This window comes from Balaenoptera physalus (assembly GCF_965194825.1).
Source record: "Balaenoptera physalus genome assembly, chromosome: 14".
NCBI classification, from domain to species: domain Eukaryota; kingdom Metazoa; phylum Chordata; class Mammalia; order Artiodactyla; family Balaenopteridae; genus Balaenoptera; species Balaenoptera physalus.
The window spans coordinates 2,634,931-2,655,939 of NC_138893.1; the positions used below are offsets into that span (position 1 = coordinate 2,634,931).

Consider the following 21,009-nt stretch of genomic DNA (forward strand, 5'->3'; position numbering starts at 1 on the left):
TCAGGGCTTCCCTGGTGGCGCAGCGGTTGAGAATCTGCCTGCCAATGCAGGGGACACGGGTTCGAGCCCTGGTCTGGGAAGATCCCACATGCCGCGGAGCAGCTGGGCCCGTGAGCCACAATTGCTGAGCCTGCGTGTCTGGAGCCTGTGCTCCGCAACAAGAGGCCACGATAGTGAGAGGCCCGCGCACCATGATGAAGAGTGGCCCCGCTTGCCACAACTGGAGAAAGCCCTTGAGCAGAAACGAAGACCCAACACAGCCATAAAAATTAATTAATTAATTAATTAAAAACTTTAAAAAAAAAAAAAAAGTTCATTCAGCCCGGTTTATTTTGCCTTGAGAGTCAGAAGCATGAGTGGCAATGGCTGGTCTTTCTGTCTGCTGTTTCTTCCACTTTCGAGACTGTTGAGTCAGACCTGACTGAGCTCACAGACATCTCAGGTTCTGCTGCACATATGTGCCTCTTCACAGCCTGAGTGCCGGTGATCTATAGCATCCTGGTAATTTGTGTTTTAAAACTGCACACCTACCTGCCCAGATGTAAAATCAGCACCAAGCAGAATCAGCTTCCCCTCGAATCTGTGTGTCCTGTGCTCTTCCACAGAAGACGAAACACCGCAGTGCTGATCTGGGGTGCGTGTTATACGGGGCATGACACCTCTGGGGGTGACAGCCACATTCATCAAAGCTCCAGTCCCTCGAAAGGGATAATGTGCCGGAGCTGTGTGAGCAGCTATTTAGAGAATTCATCCTTGCCTTATGGCTTTTCTAAAACTTAATAAAAATCCTCTTTTCAATCAGAATCTTCCAAAGAATACAGACCTCATTTCTCCAACTTCTTGGAGAAGCCAAAGCAAACATCAACTACTATAATTTCTATTTTTCAGTTTCAAGGGCCTCAAAAATGCTCTTTCACTTAGGGTCATGCTGTTGATCTCCTTTCAGATTTGCCTACACAAGGATTTTACTCAGGACAGATTCGGCTCTTTATTTGTACTTTGAGTCACATACCTTTGGAGCCTTTGAGCTTGAAGGGATGTTAGATCTCCTTACCTCTTTGAAGGCGAAGAGATGAAAGCTGGAAGAAGAGAAGGGGCGTCCTAGTTTTACTCTAGTGAATGGCACAATCAAGACCGAAATGACCTGTGCACAAAAGCAAAAAACATACAACAGAACAAAAATTAAACATGTTTAGTTTTCTGCCAATAACATAGTATCTATAATACCCTTAAGATAATCTTCCTTGCTCAACATTTTAGAGTTTATGCAATGCTTTCACATAAATTGTTTTAATCCTCACAACCACTCTGGATGCAAGTTTTTTTTTCTTAAACAAATGAGGAAATGAGCACTCAGGGTGGCCAAAAGACTGGCAAAGATCATGTCTTTGGGTCTGAACAGGGGCTCAAGTCCAAAGGTTCAGATCCCCAGGCAGGAATGCATTATGAAATGATTCTACCCATCAGCGAGCAGCAATTTAAACATCTAAATAGATTTGCTTTTTCCCATTGGTCTGAAATTTTCCAAACTTAGCTTTGACCAGCAAAATTGTCCTGCCGTACCCAGAAGTGGGTCCAAAGCCGCTTCCATAAGATGACAACAATATCTGTCAGAATAATCAGAATGGGATTAAATTACCACTCTATTTCTCTGGGCCTTAAACTGGTTTGTCCCCAACAGCTTCGATCCTCAGGAATATTAAAGTAATTTGACAGCTTCTTCCCAAAGAGAGATTTATATTGTGCAGATTTGTTCAAAGAAAACTCTTGCCATTGTTTCTGTGGTACTGGGATTAATTATGCCAGACTGTTTTCGTTTATTGTCTCCTTTTCTATATTTAATGGAGCTAGGAAAAATAAAACTCATTTTTCTTCCTTCCCACGTTGAAACCCCTACAATATTTTGTTAGGCAAATTAATAAAAGACACCGTTACAGGGAAGATGTGGGATTCTTCTACAGAAGACCTTCTGAGTTTCCCTGACACAGACTTCTTCCCTTCCCTTCCAAGCTCTTCCTCTTTCATAGAAGCACTTTAAGTCATGGGGGTCAGGAGTCTGCAGCAAGTAAACGTGAAACGAAAACACTAAGTTTCCTTTTTCTTCTTTCTCTGATTTCTTCATCTGCATAAATTAAAACCTATTCTAGACTGGCTTCTTTGCTTTGGCACGAAAATAAGTTCTTCAAGTGCTCATGAAGTGCCCAGTCACCTCATCCTGGGCCTTCTGCTTCCTTACCTTTTTGTTCCTCAACTTCTCAGGCATATCTCTTGTCAGACCAGTATAATTTTTTTCTGTAAAACCTGAATTGGTAACCTTGGAAAGTCTGAATTGCATCCAAAAGGAATTCATTACTGAGTGGCGGTGACTTTGACTTTCATGAAAATGAATGCTCCGAAACCATCAGCTTTGGAAAATAATTCATTACACTTCTTTTTTTTTTTTTTTTGGTGGTGGGGTGGATAAAAGTGCCTTTCATAAAAGTACCTCTTGTATGAGTATCCTGTGTGACCTATCTCTTATGAAAGAAAATGTTAGGACAGTCAGCTATTTGGAAACATTGTACATGCAAGCTTTTATGCTGACTTTCACTGAGAACAAGATGAATCATGAATACTTAAAATTATTTCCCCATGGTCCTGCTTAAATCCTAGTTTAACTGTTTCAGAGTATGCACCTGGGGGAAGCCGTATGCAATATGGGTTTGGGAGTTGGAGTTTCCAAGAACTGTCCAGCTCTGTGGCCGGTGGGAATGCTGCTCCCTGGAATTTTCATCTCAGTCCCCTCTTGTCTCATTATTTGGGCAGATACATTCAGGTCTCTCTTTCTCTTGAGACCAAAGAATACATACCACTAGCCCGAGTATTTTGTAGGTTGGCAAAAGTTATGAGATTTTTCCTTAACTTAGAAAAATTACATAAAAGAACAGAGTAAAAGATTCATACATCGAAGACCCAGATTTTTAAAATTTAATATTATATCATATCTGCTTCAGAAATTTTTCATATTAAATACATAAATAAAATAGAAATTAAGGAAAAATCTGCTTTGTACGTCTACTCAATGGTATTCTTTCTCCCTCCCTAGAGGCACACACTCCCATCAATTTGGGATATATTCTCCCAGACCATGTTTTTACATCTTTACTACCCACCTTTAAACATTTTATACTATTTGAGGCAGACGATTCTGTTTGCCCACCTAATCATTGTCATTCCCCTCTTCCCTTCTATCAGGACCCTGCTCTTGTTCAGGAAGCCGTGAGCGAGAAGTCTATTCATTCACCCCTCCCAGGCTCTGGTGCAGCTAAAGAGTGGAGGGGTGGGTAGGGAACGATGTGACCTAGATTTGACCAAGGAGGTAGAAGCAGAAGTTCAGAAGATGAGGCTTCTGTAAAAACCATCATTTTCTTGGTAAGAAGGGGTATATTCAGATTAGGTTCAGATTCATCTTCTACCCTTCGTCTCTATGGACCTGACGCATGGATACATTGTGTGGCGTGGAAGCTCTCAGCTTGTCGTCTTGAGGATGAAAGAGAGAAAGATAGAATGAGCTCTGGGGAAGGAGCCCTGGTTGCAGGTTTGAGGACCCCTAAAAACTATTTTCAAGCTCTCCACCAGAGATGGACTAATTAAACATAGTCACATGTTATATACCCTGTCCGCTTTCTGGACCACCAGACCTGGTTAATTGTACAAGTGGCCCATCCCTCGCTTTGTGGGACCTGACTGATGGCTTCTTGGAGCCACCTTCATCTGGATCACCTTCAGTTGAACGCTTACAGGACAAAATTATAAACCTCTATTTGCTTAAGCCACTGTCATTAAATTTCTTCGAATGCGACCAAACACAATCCTGACTGCTGATATATTGTTTGGTTTTTTTTTGCCGTTTATTTCTCCGTCCCGGTAGGTGGGGTCGCTGGGGCGGGGCGGGCAGAAAACCGCGCGCAGGCTGCAGGCCGCGGGCAGGGGAGTCCGGGGCGCGACACTCAGGCGAAGGTGGAGCCGTCCCAGCCCACGTTGGCCGCGTTCACGTCGTAGTAGTTGATGTAGATCCTGCCCGGGCTGACGCGCAGGCGTCACAGCAGCTTGCTGTCGAGCGTTTCTGCGCGCCGCCGACCTTGCCGATGCTGTGCAGGCTGCAGAGCGCGCGCGGCTCGCTGCAGCCCCCGAAGGCCGTGAGCTGGTCCGGCACCACGTGCACCGCGATGTACGGCGCGGGCTCGCCCGTGGCCTGCGCCAGCTGCTGGGTGAGCTCGGAGAGGAGCCCGTCCGGCACGGAGGCGCGGGGCACGTTGGCGTTCACCAGGAATATCGGCGTGACGGCGAGGGACGGCGAGGACAGGGATACAGGAACCAACCGACTCCTGATACATTGTTTTCAAGATTTTTAAAATGGTGGTATCCTAACAAGCTGTTTTACAACTTGTTTTTTTCTTACTCAAATTATGTTTGACCTCTATCCACTCTGATACATATCTAGTTCACTTACTTTTAAATTTATTTCCTCTATTCATTTCTTTTTGATGGCCCTTTAGATTGTCTCTTAACTTTTCACCACTACCAAAATATTGTTCTGCACCAGCCCCGCAGGCTCACACACACAAGAGTTTCTCTAGGATGTGTGCTAGATGTGGACTCTGACAGATCTTTCTGAGATTCTTAATTTGGGTCTAAGTTACTTTTTGAAAATAGAACTATTTGTACATTTAGAGGCAAGTGGGCAGTGGCAGTCTCCAGGGCTCTTTAAACTACACCATGTCACATTTCCCAATTTTCTTACCATATTTGTTAGGCTTCTGACAAACTGAAAACTAAAATCTGGGGTGGGAAATGCAGAAACAGCAGCAACTACGTAAGAAAGATTTTGATTTCCACCAGTTCTCTAACCATTCCTTCTGTTATTCCCTTTTTGGCCATGAAACTCTATACCAGGAGTTTTCCACCACGGTACTATGGACATTTAGGGCTAGGCCACTTTTTGCTGTGGGACCTGTCCTGTGTATTCTGGGATGTTTAGCAGCCTCTCTGGCCTCTACTCACTAGATGCCATGAGCACACCCCCTCCAGTTGCGACAACCAAAATGACTCCAGACGTTGCCGAATGCACCCTGAACATGATACAAATTAAAACTGATATTTACTATCAAAGTTATTTAGCATTAGGGAGTGGGGGGGGGGTGTCAAAATCACCCAGTTGAGAACCACCGCTCTACAGTCGCTAATCTTATGGTATTTAGGACCAATATGAACAGAGAATCCCACGGAGGCATTGGCAGACCATGTGATTTTTTTTAAAATGGCCATTTTAAGCCCATTTAAGAAGGCTACTATGGATTCAGTTTCAGTAAACCAATATTTCCAACCCTTAAGTTGGGGAAATTAATTTTGGATATTTATAAAACCTTTGTAAAATAAAAATATAAGAAATAATAACAATAATAATGATAGCATTTATACTGCATTAGGAATTTTCCTAAACATGTTACTATGCCTGCTTGTTTAATCCTCACAACCTAGCTGTGATATAGGTACTATTTTATACCCCTTTCACAGATGAAAACACTGAGGTACAAGGAGGTTAAGACTTGTTCTTCATAGAGATTCTTTTTAATTCTCACAATAAACCTTCAAGGTACACACAATTACTGCCATTTTGCAGATGAATAAATTGAAACAGAGATTAACAAACCTATTAAGCAACTATCCCACAGTATTAAACTCTGAGGTAATATTCAATGTGGATTAATGTGTTTATACCCATGAACATGGTATAAATGAAAATTGATATTTACTATCAGAGTTATTTATTATTCAGCATTAGAGATATGAATCCCTTAAGATGAATTTAATTACCTCTTTTGTAAATACAGAAAAATTAGATTTTATAATTTGTAATAGAAAATTATATTTATGTCTAAGTTTTAAATTTTCAACTTTCTCCTTGTTTCTCTTCCTCCCTAAGCCCCACATTCTTTTCAGTAAGGATTTAGGTAAGGCAGCTAACCAGATGTATAAAGCTAACTAAACATAATAAAACGTGTTATAGTAACATAAAGTGGATTCAGAAATGATGAGAAAACACTTCCTATATGGACCTATACACTGCTATGGGAAGGCTACAAATGAGAATTCTGCTCTCTCACTGCCATTATGAAAAGGGAAATGTGGTCAATTACGTAGTTCCCAGGGCCCATTAAATAAAAAACAAACCCATTACTCAGAAGTACCACACTGGTTGGCACTAAGATCAGACAGGAATTTCTCCCATTGCACCTGACAAAGTTACACCGTACACAGTGTTCGGAACAGCATCCTCTACAGCATACAAACAATAAATGCAGTGAGGAGTTTCATAAGTCTGGGTGGGCTGCAGGCCCAATTCAGGGAAAGCATGATTATCACTTGTGAGTTGTCCTTTTTATCCTGACTGCAATTGGATTCTCTGATGAACATTTCGGAAGTCATCAAAATATCATCAAACTATACAAGAATTTTAAACATCACCCTGATCTTATTGGTTTTTGCTGATTCTTTGGGCTCTCCATTAATCTCCATTTGACACTGCCTTTATAAATCAACAGACAGATTTACATATTTTAAAATATACTTTCTTTTTTAGATTTTCAAAAATTCCTGGTTGTACCTGTTCTCCTAAACTACTGTAGTGAGCCACCGTAGGGTCACTGTGGTTTATGCTACTAACTTAATAGTGAGTTATGTAACTTTATTCCCCCAGCCTGCTCAGTTGCTTATATTCTGTAAGGCTCAGGGCACTTTATAAATTAATAATTTTTAAAAAGCCTACAATAATATTTGCACAGGTCTATTAGCAACCAGAACAATGGTGAGGATTATAATGGTTTTTCTTGCATTACATCTTTAAAAGAAGATTCAGCAGAGTAGGTCGAAGTGACAATAGCTGAAACTTCTAGTTCCTATTGTAATTCAGAAAGTACTGATATTTATTATTATTATTAATAATATTATTATCATCATTATCATTACAAATAGTGAAAGTAGGGATGAATAAATAAAGCCTGCCCTAGGGGCAGCCTGAAGCTATCCAGCAAGTTACTGTGCTTCAGAATTATGAGAATTTTTATCCATCATCAATAAAAAATGAGCATAGCAGTTATTATGGCAGTTTCCACAGTCAAGACTGTTTCTGCTATTACACCTCTTAGTAAAAAGGGGTGATACGCTCTCCATTATACGATGTCAACTCATCCACCTTTTTGCCATTAAAGTATAGTGTACAACCTTTTACGTGGATTCTTCCGTAGTGAAGTCACATTTCCATGCAACTGGGGCAAGGACACAATGGGGCTAAATTAACTGTGGGCAGAAAGTAAAGTAAATTACATTTTTTATAAACCAATAGGGGTACTGAGCTGCCTCCATTCTTTATTTGGAAAGGAATGAAGTTGAAATAAATTTGATAAAATAAATATTTTACAGAGCAGGCCTAGGTTCACCAGTGGTGGAGTTATGCCAGACCAGTGCCCTTGATGCTCCACTGGGCACACTCCCCGGCAACACAAAACAAGCACGTACTTCTCTACCCCTACGCTCTCCAGCACCATGGATACGAATAGCAGCCTGCGCAGCTGCCTGGAGTTGCGGCCATCTTTCCAGCAGCAAGGTAGTTGGCGTTGGGCTCTCAGAATACCAGAGTTCCCATCCCTATATGCTAATTTTTTCTCCCCCAAGCCGTTTTAATTTTATTTTGTCTTTAAAAAAATATATTTATTTATTTATTTAGGCTGCGCCAGGTCACAGTTGTGGCACGCGGGATCTTCGTTGTGGCATGCGGACTCTTATTTGCAGCATGCACGTGGGATCCAGTTCCATGACCAGGGATCGAAGCCAGGCCCCCTGCATTGGGAGCGCGGAGTCTCACCCACTGGACTACCAGGGAAGTCCCTATTTTGTCTTTCTTTTTTAAGCCTAACTACTCTTGCTTATGATTATCAAAGGGATATAGTAGCTTCATGGGTAACTCGCTAAAGAGTATGTCTGGAGAAGTCTGAGAAGCACAAGATTTGGAAGAGAAGACCCCACTTCAAGTCCAGCCTCTACTTTCCTTTGATGTGTTAATTTGGGAAAATGCCTTTCCCACTTCTTAACAGATATTTTTAAGGATATATGACCAGCTCAAAATGATTGCCACTTCTCTGGGAAACTATGTCCATCCTGTCTGCATACTCCTCACCCACCACGAACTAGACCTTACCCATCAGATTTTCTCCCCCAACAGGGTTGATAAAGCGTAAGCTACGGAAAGCTTCATTCTGTCATGTGGACAAAAGAGCAGAAAAAGTTAATCTGCAGGTAGCAAATAATGTGATAGAAAGGAAGAGAAGAGGCAATACAGGAAAGGGAGACTGAGTCTTGTGTATTCTTAAGCCATCCTAGGAAAGAAGCCAGAGTCACCTTGGCAGTGTTCCCATCCCACCACCTCCACTGAGACCCTACTTGACATCTGGCTGCACATCTACACTCTGGTTCTGTGAGACCCCCTAAGTCATGACACTTGGAGCGCTTTCTATTGTTTTTTTAGATTTTTGTGGGTCTTTGTTCCCTGCAACCGCAAGAATTCTAAAGACACTCTTGAAGTCTTGGTTTTTCTTTTTCTACCACAGAAATAAGAATTCCTGACCCACTATTATCATGGGCTCACTGGGAGGGGCAAGTGAGTTGATGGACAAGGACGTTCTTTGTTAATCATTTTCAAGCTCATTCATTTTCTCAGCACATGTTTACCTGGCATCCGCTATGTCCAATGCTCTGGATGTGAGTATAAAGCACAGAGAAAAAGAAATTATTACCAAATAGAATTTATGTTCTAAGGGAGGGAAATAGACAATAATTTTTTTTTTATAAAGCTAGTAAATATATTGTATGACAGATAATAAAAGGAAGTAAAAATGTAGTGTAAAGGTGGCAGGGAGTGATGGAGGTGAAGGAGTTGTTATTTTAGGTGGATTGGTTAAAGAAAGCCTCAATAATGCAATAACACCTGAGACATGATGCAAATTAGGGAGTGAGATAGGGGGACGTCTGGAGAACAGCATTCTAACAGAGGGAAGGTCAATGCAAAAGCTCCGAGGCAGGAGTGGGCATGTTGTGTTTGAGGAACAGGAAGAAGACAAGAGTGACACCACAGAAAAGGAGATCCTCCAGTGGCTGATATCCTACGGTAACAACTTTGAATTTTACTGTGGATGAGATGGAAAGCTATTGGAAGCTTCTGAGCAGAGATAAGATGTGATTTGACTTCCATTTGAAAAGGAATATTGAGATGTTGTGTTAAGAATAGACAATAGAGGGGAAAGATAAAGCCAGGAAACCTGCTGGGCAGCCAATGAGTGGTCCAGGTGAGAGATTTTGGTGGCTTGGGTAAGAATGGTGGCTGTAGAGGGACAAGGAAGTGCTGGATTCTCATTTAATTTGAAGGTAGAAGCTATCAGGGTTGCTGATGGTTTAGAGATGGTTTTGAGAGAAGACAGGAGTAGAGAAAGAGTAAAGATTTTGGGTCAGAGACAAAGATGAAGCTGTTGTTGATGAGATGGGAGATGGTTGCAGGATCATAAGTTATTGAAGTAGGGAAAATGAAAAGTTTCATTTTTGGATATGGGAAATTTCAAACGACTATTAGACATGCAAGTAGAAAAATCAAGTAAGAATTTGTATATGCAAGTTTGGAGGTCAGGAGAGAGCTCAAGACTAGAGATCTGGTTTATGTTCCTGCCTTTCTATTCCCCTTTCCCCTCCATAGAAACATCCCACTTGGACCTGCTAGAAGATTGATATTTTCAGTCAGTGGGATTAAGAAGTAAGGCGATTACAGACAGTATGATACTTTAAGATCAAAGTGTTTGTAAGGGAAGCAAGAGAATTTTTTAAAGCCCCAGTTGACTTTCTTGGCTTTCTGTAATTAATTTGGGTCAACATATCTTTTATCTTTGAATAAAATACCATCAGCAGCAAAACATATCTATAAATATATTTATTGGAAACACTGGGGATTCCGAGTCAGAAAACAAATATAGAGATCACTATAATAATAATTAACAAATTAGTCTTTGATGTGTGAACTGTTGGATGAGCATGTCAGTCATTGAACATTTATCAAGCACTGACTCTGTGCTGCTGAGAACAGCCTAAGAGTGTAAGTAACACTAATAAAACTCAGTCCCTGCCTTAAGGGGCTTAGAGCAGAAAGCCTGAAATCTGGCATAATCCCAAGGTCAACTCACAGCAAACGGTAAATTTGCAAAATCTGTCTTTGGTCCTCTTCTACCACCATATTCAGAATTTAACTTATCCTATAGCACATCCACTTTCCAAACCAATCTGTAAACCAGAGAGATTGTATCCCACCATATACCCTGGAAATACATGCAAATAAAAAGAACCCATATTTGAGATGTGAAATAAAGCTGAGAACCACGAAGGCAACACAGTTTGGTGTAAAGAGCGTAAGGATAGAGCCAACTTCTTAATCCTACTCAGCATGTCACTTACCAACTGGGGCATATACGATAAATTCATTGATATGGAACACTTCAATGCCTCACTGATGTGAGACAGCAATTATCCTCCACTAAAGCCTTCAGGATTTTTATCTCCAATCTTTCAAACCTTCTTCATTGTCTTACATAGCTTTATTTTTCAGTCCTCATTTTAGTGGGGTTTACCTACCCAACTCCAAAATATTTTATTGTGTAATTATCACACATGGCACTCATGAGCCCAGTAAACATTAATTGGGCACCTACTGTGCTACAAACTCGTGACACGAAGAATGAGATGCACAACTTCTTTTCAAGCAGAGAGGAAAAAACCACATAAACATAATGCATTACAAAAACTGCAAAGGTGGATCTTTGCATGAGATATTATGAGAGCCCTGAAAAAGGCACTTATCAACCCAAGAAGGTCAGCAAAGCCTTGCTCGGGGAGTTTTATTTTTATTTTATTTTTATTTTTTGGCAGCGCCACACAGCATGTGGGATGCGGGATGTTAGTTCCCCGACCAGGGATCGAACCCTCGGCCCCTGCAGTGGACGTGAGGAATCTTAACCACCAGACCTCCAGGGAAGTCCCTAACCTTGCTTAGGGAGATTTAGAATTCAAGTGGGAGTTCACCAGGCCAAGGGACAAGCAGGCCGTGGGTAGGAAGAGAGACCATTCCTGCAGGTGGAGAAATAAGACCCAACAATGAGTCAGTTGCATGAGATTTAGTGCTGTTGGAATATAAACTTCAAGACAGAGTCATGAGAGCTGCAACTGGAGGGCAAAGTTAGGGTCAGATTATGGGGGTGTCTGATGTCCAAACTTAATTCTGCTTTTGCTAGGGAGCCATTCTTCCCTAAGCTAGCTCAAATCCTTCTCTCTTTTTTTGGAGATGGAGGAGGTGTAGGTGGGCCGAGCATGTTAAACAACTGAGAATGAAATAAATGACTTTATACAACTGTAGAGGTTTCTTCTTTTACGTTTTTCTGATGCCTGCGGAGAAATGATGCAAAAGGCAGGAAAATAAATATTATGGAGATTAATTAATTAGAATATTGCTTGCTATATTTAAAATTCATCAGAAATAATGATACAGGCTACAAGCATCTTTTAAATGATTATTACCGATTACAATCAGAAAGCATAATTATTAAGTCAATGACCTCTGGGGTCCCTTATAACAGTTGTAAGATTCCAAAATTACGACCTTGTTTTTTAGCTTGTGTCTGCAGAATTGCCAGAGGGGAAGTATCTCTAAAGAAGGAATTAAGAACTCAGTCTCAGCTTGTGGTGCAATATCTCTGTTCTCAGAGCTCACTTCATAGCAAACAATGAGGATATTTACCAAGGGTTTCTCAGAAATGATTTCAGATTTCAAGAAAGTGCATTATAGGAACTCAAGAGATTAGCCAGATAGAAGATTATAAGAAAGATACAAATGATATAAAAACATTAATTTAAGTAATATAGCAAACTAAGCTTACTATAAGCTTAGTTTATAAGCTTATAGTAAGCTTACTATCCTTATATAAGGATATAGATGTAAATATACAAACTATACCTCATTAGTGCTTTTTATGACATGTGTCTGACTCTATGACTAAAAATATTATCCACTAATACACATATTTTTGATCCAGTACACTTTCATTTTAAAAATCATTCCCCAAATCCTATAATTACTGAGAATGCTGACCAGTGCTATTTGAAAATTCTTTGTAATCCAGGTTACTTATCATCATGTTGGATAAAAATAGGCAAATGACATCTGCTCCCTTTTAAGAAATAGAGGTCCTGGCTTCATCTAACCTAATTAACTGGTTAGAGTAGCCATCCATAAAAACAGAAGCTAGCACTTCAGGGCCCATTAGCATCACCCCATGAAGCTGTTCTCCTTAGCTGGCTGATTTCTCTCTTTCCAAGCCTAAGGATCCTGACCCTGAATTTGTGGTAGGTCCCATTCAAGTTTCCTTTTACCTTTAATTCTGTAAGTGACTAGAGCAGGATGCTAATGAGGTTAAACAATGGGCTGAAGTCCTAGGCAGAGTTTTTTGTTATTATTGTTCTTTGAGTTCATACCTTGACCCAGTCAGTTCCACCAAAATTAAGATGACAGGCAGTCAGTTGTGTTTATATCAATATGTTCTCTTCTAGAAAGCACACTCTAACTTAAAAAAAAAACAACACTGAATTTTAAACATTTGTTTCATAGAACACTAATTCTCAAAAAAAAGAAAGTATTCCTTAAAAAGCAAAGGAAGGGAGGCTCCAAGGCTAACACCTACATGTTTCATGTTGACCTTGCATTTCAAGGTCAACACCTGAAGTGTTGCATGGATGGCTCACTCAGGAAGACTCCCAACTATGAGCACATTAAAGGTTCTGAGACTTTCAGCAGTAAAGAAACCTATTTCCCTTCATTTAAACAGAATTATCAAGCCTATCTGATCAAGGAAGGTTTGTTTTTCTTGTAAAATATGTTAATATTTCATGGAATTCCACAATGTCGGAAATGAGAGATATTAAATCAGAATTTTGGAGTCCGCAGTGTTCAAAATTTATTCATTTTATACATCTACAACAAATCCCATTTGACAGATAATTTGAGGGTCACAGATATCATTCCAAGGTTGCCTGGCTCCTGTTGCAGAACTGTTAAGTGGCAATAAGGTTTCCTTATTTCCATTCCAAATCATCTCATTGTTACCAAGAATTCTTGGTTACTTGCCTGAAGATATTCTCCACTAATTTATCTGGGGGCATAACACACATCCTACCAGACTTGGAGTAGGAGCATATTTATAATTTTCAATCTAATAACAAATTTCCAAACATGTGCAAAATGGAGCAGAGTCTACATTTTTACCACATGTACAGTTCCAAAACCACAGCAATAAGAGGTAAAATATAATACTAGGCATTACAACTGTCATAATAAGGCTCACCAAGATAAACTCTTAAAGAGATGAGAAATAGAAGAAAAGGAAAATGGTAAACAAGACTGAATCCATGAGTCCACATTCAGGTTGTAGCAGCTACTGATGGGAAATTAAGAGTTCTAGATGATATTAGGACCAAAGCCAGACTCACTACCTGAAAATAGGGGCCAGGGTGTTCTCCTGCTCATGAAAAAATAAAGCTGGGAGAAAAAAAACCCCCAACTACTGCTGACTTGCTACCTGGAACTAGGGCATTGTAGGGATGAGGGAAGGCAATGACACAGTCTGAAATGAAAGAAAAATTAATAATTCCTATTTACCAAGAGCAAGAATCTATAAAACATAAAATAAATATATATATAAATAAAACATAAGTACATTAATACATTCATAAATAAAACAAGCCCGGGGAAGATGAAACAGACTGAATCACAGACTCTGGAAGTGAAAAATATAGTCATTGAAATTAAAGAAAAAAATGCAATACTCATTAGGTGAAACAATTCTAAAGATGAAGCAACATGGTAGAAAAGAGAGAATTAATGAATTATACGATTATACTGAAGAATTAACAAAGAATTCATCACAAAGAGCAAAATAAATTTCTAAGGGATAAGGAAAAGCATCAAAGAAATATGGATGAGTGATTTGAGAGGCTCCAGAATCAGAGAACAGAAGAAATGGTGAACGAACAATATCTGAACAGATATAACTGGCAATTTTCCAAAAGTGAAGAAAGACAAAAATGTTCATAACAAATTACTGAATTCTGAGGAGTGTGCAAGATAAACCATAAAGCTAGAACTGAAACATTGAAGACATTCAAAATAATCCTAAAAGCTGGAATCAAAACCTTATCTGAAGAAAAATGGCACTTAGTCAGGAGATTTCTCTTTAGCAATAAGAAACCCCAAAAGACAATGGATTTATTTAAGGTGCTGAGGCCAATACCTATGACCTAGAATTTTATACCTAGTTAAACTAAAACAATGAAAGCAAAACAAAGACATTTTCAAATATACAAATACTAAGATTGTTAACTACCATAGATACTCAGCTTAAAAAAATTAGATTGTCATCAAGCAGAGAAGTGAACTCAGACATTGATAAAATATGTCACTAAATTTAATTATTTATTGACTGCAAAAACAATTTACTGTTTTATATGTTTTTAGAAATGTGAAATATAACTGAAAATAATGAGATGACAGACTAAAATGATTAGTTCATAGCTGTAGTATGATAGGTTCTGTGTTATGTATGAGAGAAGGGAAAAAATGTTGTGCAGCTGTAGAATTTTCTAGAAAATAAAATTAACCTTATATGTTTTTTAAAATTCCAGAATACCTGGTGAAATAATAATATAATTGAGCTTCTAGGCCTTGAGAAGAAAACAAAGTAGATTAAAATTTTTATTAATTCAAAAGAAAATAGTAGAAGGACTTCCCTGGTGGTCCAGTGGGTAAGACTCCACACTCCCAATGCAGGGGCCTGGGTTCGATACCTGGTCAGTGAACTAGATCCCACATGCCGCGACTAAGAGTCCGCATGCCACAACTAAGAAGTCCATATGCCGCAACTAAGAATCCGCATGCCTCAACTAAAGATCCCACATGCCTCAGTGAAGATCCCGTGTGCCGTAACTAAGACATGGCACAGACTAAATAAAGCAAATAGGAGAAAAAAGGAACAAAGGAAAAGAATGTGAACAGAAAATACATAATGAGATGATAAGAATAAGACTAAACAGATGAATAAATATAATAGATGTAATAGATTTAACATTTAACAAAGCTAACAATGAACAAAAGACTATGATTTATTAATTAGGTTTAGAAAACAAAATCCATCTAAGACAAAACTACCCTGAGAAATTTAAAATATAAATACGGGTATCTCATAAATTATAAATCATACTGTGTCATCCTACCTTTTTTTTAACTTAACCTTATGTTTTTGGTATTTATTAATCTTGATATGTGTAGCTGTAGTTCATTTTTCTAGAAAGTTTTATACTTAATCAAAGTTTTCAATTTTTAAAAACTTTATAGTGTTCTCTTATGATTTTAAAAATTGATATATCTGTGGTTGTGTTTCCTTAGTTCATGATATTTAAAAATATTTTTGTTTTTCTTGATCACCTGGAAGTGTCACTATTTTACTAGTTCACTAAACAAACATATTTAGTTTTGTTGATCTTTTCTTTTGCTTCTTTGACTCATTTTACATTAATTTCTTATCTTACTTTTGAAATGTTCTTCTCCCTAATTAAGAGTTTGTTTTTTGTTAATTTTCTAGCTTCTTGCATTGAAAGTGAAACTCGGTTATTTTCAAATATTCTTGTTTTTTTTAACTAAAGGCATTTAAGCCTATGAATTTATTCAAATTATAATCTTAGATATTATACATTTTTTTAATACTTTTATTTTTCAACTCAAAATATTTTTAAATTTCTATTAGAAATTTAGAAGAACCATCTTAAATTTCTAAATTTTCTAATATTAATTATCAATTTGTTGTTGAATTATTAATTCAATTTTATATTAGAGAGTGTGGAATGTATGAACTCAATTTTAATAAATGTTTACTGTGTACTTGAATGAAAGTATACTTGCTATTTCTTTGATGTAAAGTTCTTTCTCTCTCTCTCTGCCTTCCCCACCCAACCCCTGCCCTGCTATTTGTAAATGTCTCATTCAAAACATCTATATCTATCTTAACTACTTTACTTTTGGCTGTTTGACCTATGGAGTTTCTTACAAGCTTGAGTTGAAATATCTCATCGTGATTGTGAACAATCTGTCAGTTTCTGCTTTATACAAGATGACATTTTTAGTAGCACACAAACTCATGATTCCTATGTATCCCTTATGAATTATTCTTTTTTTATTACTTTTTGTTCTTACTAAGTCCTTCTTGCCTTAAGTTCTGTTTTATCTGATACTAATAATTCCCTGCCTGTTAACTTCTGATTAATGTTTATTTGACATCTTATATAAATATAAACTTATATACACAAATATAAATTTGAAAGTGCACAGAAAAACATCATATATTGTTTATGGATCCACACATATACAGAAATAGTCAAAAACAGTCAGAGAGAATGCTGTTGCTGATAATAGCAGATTAGCAATTTAGATAAATACACCCATAGGGAAAATCTGTATGTATGTTTGCATGTATTCTGGAAGAGGCAGTTGAGAAGCTGTGGGTGAAAGAAAAAAATCAAAAGGAAAAGTAGAATTTTTAATGTATTTTGAATTGATGATAGTGAAAAGACTACATATCAAAGCTTGTTTGCTGCAGCTAAAGTCATGTCAGAGGGACATTTTTAGCATTAAATATGTTTATCAGAAAAGAAGAAAAACTAAACAACCATGAGCTAAGCACTCATCTCAATAATTTAGGAAAGTAAATTAAATTCATAGAAAGCACAGGAAAGGAAATAATAAAAGCAGAAACTTTAATGAAACTAGAAAAAATGAAAACACTCTTCAAATCATTATTTGAGGCCAAGAAAACTGTGATTTTTGAAAAAAAAAAAAACTAAGACATCAAAAGAGAAAATTTACAGGCCAATTTTACTGAAGAAGATAGATGCAAAAATACTGAGTAAAATATCAGCAAAAAGAATCTAGCAATTTATAAATGGAGTAGCACAACACAACGAAACTGAGTTATTCTAGGAATGAAGGTCATTTAACATGAGAACGTTAGAAGTGAAGTCACCACATGTATAGCCTAAAAAAGAAGATAGTATGATCATCTCAACTGATGCAGAAAATTTATTTAATAACATTTATTATTTGTGGTAGGCTGAACGTACATATCTTACTCCCCAGAACCTATGAATACAATGCCTTAAATTGTAAAAGGGACCTTGTAGATGTAATTAGTTTAAGGATCTTAATATGGGCATATTATCCTGGATTATCAGGATTGGGCCAATGTAATCACAAGAATCCTTACAAAAGGGGGGCAGGAAGGTCAGTGTCAGAGAAAAAAATGTGACAACAAAAACAGAAGTTGGCATGATGCAAGGTAATGAACAAAGGAGTGTGGACAACCTCTAGATCCTGAAAAAGGCAAGGAAACATATTCTCTCATAGAGCCTTGAAATGCAATGCACCCCTGCTGACTCATTTTTGGGCTTCTGACCTCCAGGACTGTAAGATAATACATCTGTACTGTTTTAAGCCACTAAGTTTATGGCAATTTGTTACAACAGCAATAGGAAACTAATATATTATCATTTATGGTTAAGAAACCTTAGCAATCAGGAAAAGCAGGGGATTTTTTTAATCTTAAAAGGGAAACTACAAAAAATACAGTGTGAACATCATCCTTAAAGGTGGAATGTTGGAAGATTTCTCTCTGAAATCAGAAATGAGACAAGGATGCCCAATATGACTTTTTCTATTAAACATTGTACTGGATGTCCTACCCAATGCCATAAGGCAAGAAAAATAAATGATAAAAGGATTGTAAAGAAAGAAAGAAAACCACCATCATTTGCACATCTCATGATTATATATTTTAAGATCCAAAAGAATCTGTAATAAATTTTAGAATAAAAAAGTTAATTTAATTTAGCAAACTGAGGAAACAAGTCTCCTTGAAGATCTGGCTAATCCCAAAGTCATTACAGTAAAAGCAACAGATGAGTCTGGAACATTTTGTTATGTTGAAAAGACAAAAGTGCTCCCAAAATGAAGAAGACATGTCAAAATTATACGGAACCAACTTGAAGACACTCCCCACTGGCCATACTAGGGGCAAATTTACCCTCAAAATGAATAATGACAGTCATTACCATTGAATAAAATAATAATCCTTGACTCCATGCTGAAAGGAAATAAACAAATATATAAAGGAGAATTGAAAGTTTCTTTAACAGTACAATGATTATATAATTAATTCAGGCAAGAATCATAAATGAATGTTTAAATTATTGGGTGAATATTTGGAAAGAAACAGAATATTTACTTAATCTCAAAGTATCTCTCCTTAGTTAACTTAATTAAAAATAGAAATAAATGGTAAAGAGAAATAAATGGTAAGCGTAAAGTGGACCACAGCTGGCAGACACCATCTTAGTCAAGTGATCAGAGGTAACATCACTAAAATGGAAAAAACTTACAGTATGTGCCTTCTGATGTAATGCACTGGGAAGGAGAGATTAGATAGATAGATAGATAGATAGATAGATAGATAGATAATACATAAATACTTATGTCTGTCTGTGTGTGTGTCTGGGAAATACTAAAAACTGGTAAATCTGGGTGAAGAGTAAATGGGAATTATTTGTACTAATTTAATGAAATATGTGAAATATTTGTACATGGAAAATTTGGAAAAATTTAGAAAAATTAAAGACCTAAATAAATGAAGAAGTATAACATATTCATGAATTAGAATACTCAATACTGTAAAATTTTAAATTATCTTCAAGTATACCAATTTGTTCCATATATTTCCAAACAAAATTCTAGCAGATTTTTTCTGTGGAAATTAATAGGGATAGTCTAAAATGTACATATAAATACAAGTGCTGAGAATAACCAAAACACTCATGAAGAGTGAGTTCTCTCATCCTTTTCTCTTCTACAAGAAGCAATAAATGTGAGGGAAATTTCTACATCAGGTATCAAGGCTACAAGATTACAAGGTATAAAGCTACAATAGCTAACTAAACAGTCTGGTATTAATACAAAGATGGACAAATGGTTCATAATAAAGAAAGCAAATCCTCTTGTCTATGATTTATGTTAAACACACACTGAATAGCACTGGGTAAATAATGGCCTTTTTATTAAATGTTTCTGAATCAACTGGATATCCATATGGGGGAAAAAAATGAAACTATATCCCTACCACACCCTGTATACAAAAATCAATTCTAAGTAGTTTGAAGAACTTAATGTGAAAGGAAAAGCAATAAAGGTTCTAGAAGAAAACATGGGAGAATATCTTCATGACTATGGGGTGGGGAAATATTTCTTAAATAAGATTTTTAAAAGGCATATCCATAAGGGAAAATACTATAAGATATACACATTAAAATTAAGAACTTCTATTTATCAAATAAAAAATTATATGAATGAAAAGGCAAGTTGGGAATATATTTCTAACATACATAAATCGACAAACAGCTCATGCACATAACAGAGAGTTCCTACAAACTAATAAGAGAAAAAACAAACAACTCAGTTGAACACTGGGCAAGACGCTTGAATAGGCACTTCACCCGAATGGGCCAATAAACATAGAAGAAAAATGTTTAATCTCATTCATCATCAGGAAAATGCAAATAAAAATCATGGTCACACTTTATATTTATCAAAATGGCTAAAAGTTAAAAGGCTGACAATGCCAAGCTTTGCAAGGATGCAGAGCGATGGCAACTCTCAAACCCTGCTGGTGGGAGTGTGATCATTAGAGTCACTTTGGAAACTATTTGGTATCATCCATTAATTCTACAGTTTCCTTCTTTGATATATGGCCAATAAAAATCTATGGAGATGGGCTTCCCTGGTGGCGCAGTGGTTAGGAATCCGCCTGCCAATGCAGGGGACATGGGTTCGTGCCCCGGTCCGGGAAGATCCCACATGCCGCGGAGCGGCTAGGCCCGTGAGCCACAACTACTGAGCCTGCGCGTCTGGAGCCTGTGCTCCGCAACGGGAGAGGCCGCGACAGTGAGAGGCCCGCGCACTGCGATGAAGAGTGGCCCCCACTCGCCGCAACTGGAGAAAGCCCTGGCACAGAAACGAAGACCCAACACATCCAAAAATAAATAAATAAATAAATTTATTTAAAAAAAAAAATCTATGGAGATGAACGCCCATAGCAATATTTATTAGTATTTGGAAACTAGGCACAATCCAAATGGCATTAGCAATAGAGTGATTAAATCAATTCTGGTATACTAATACAATTGAATACTATACAGCAATGAAAATGAACAATTAAAGCCACATGCAAGAACAAGATGAATCTCACAAACACCACTTTGAGCAAAAGAAACCAAGTTGAAGGAGATACACATTTTGATTCCTAATATATCAAGTTCAAAACCAGGTAAAACTGATCTATGGTTGTAGAAGAAAGAATACTGGTTACTTTTTGAGAAGGGTAGGGGGATAGTGGTTACAGGAGGTACAAGTTTGGGTGGGGAGGGGCTTGAAAATGTTCTATTTTCTAAACTAGTGTTTGCATGAGCCTTTTTACTTTATGAAAATTAATTGAGCTGTACACTTAACATTTATATACTTCTTCTTTAACATGTATTTAAAATTCATCTAACGAGTAAAAATTGTTTTAACGCATGGGAATAACAAATAGCAAAATCATAACAGTGGTTACTTCTGGAGAAAGAGGGTGGAAATTGAGACTTGGGAGGGGTTGATGGTGGGGCTGGGAAGAGTTCAACTCTATGTTTTATTTCATTTTAAAAGAATATATATATAATGCAAACATAGCAAAGAATTAAGATGTAATTAAGCTGAGGGTTTGTTACATAGCTGTTTGTTATCCTACCATTAATCTG

The 21,009-nt window shown here is 37.5% G+C and overlaps 2 long non-coding RNA genes and 1 pseudogene across 3 annotated transcripts in view; 1 reads left to right on the forward strand and 2 right to left on the reverse strand.

Moving 5' to 3' along the window:
• The window catches only part of LOC309643144, a 133,126-nt gene extending 129,259 nt beyond the window's left edge, over positions 1–3,867 (reverse strand). The window contains exon 1 of the long non-coding RNA XR_014253568.1: positions 1,055–3,867. This is a non-coding gene — a long non-coding RNA (uncharacterized lncRNA). The remainder of the gene's footprint in view (positions 1–1,054) is intronic.
• The window catches only part of LOC309643154, a 353,652-nt gene that overhangs the window by 289,783 nt on the left and 42,860 nt on the right, over positions 1–21,009 (forward strand). The window lies entirely within an intron of this gene.
• LOC309642453 (macrophage migration inhibitory factor pseudogene) lies at positions 3,893–4,369 on the reverse strand (annotated as a pseudogene). Its single transcript has one exon. The product of its transcript is annotated as a macrophage migration inhibitory factor pseudogene (transcript).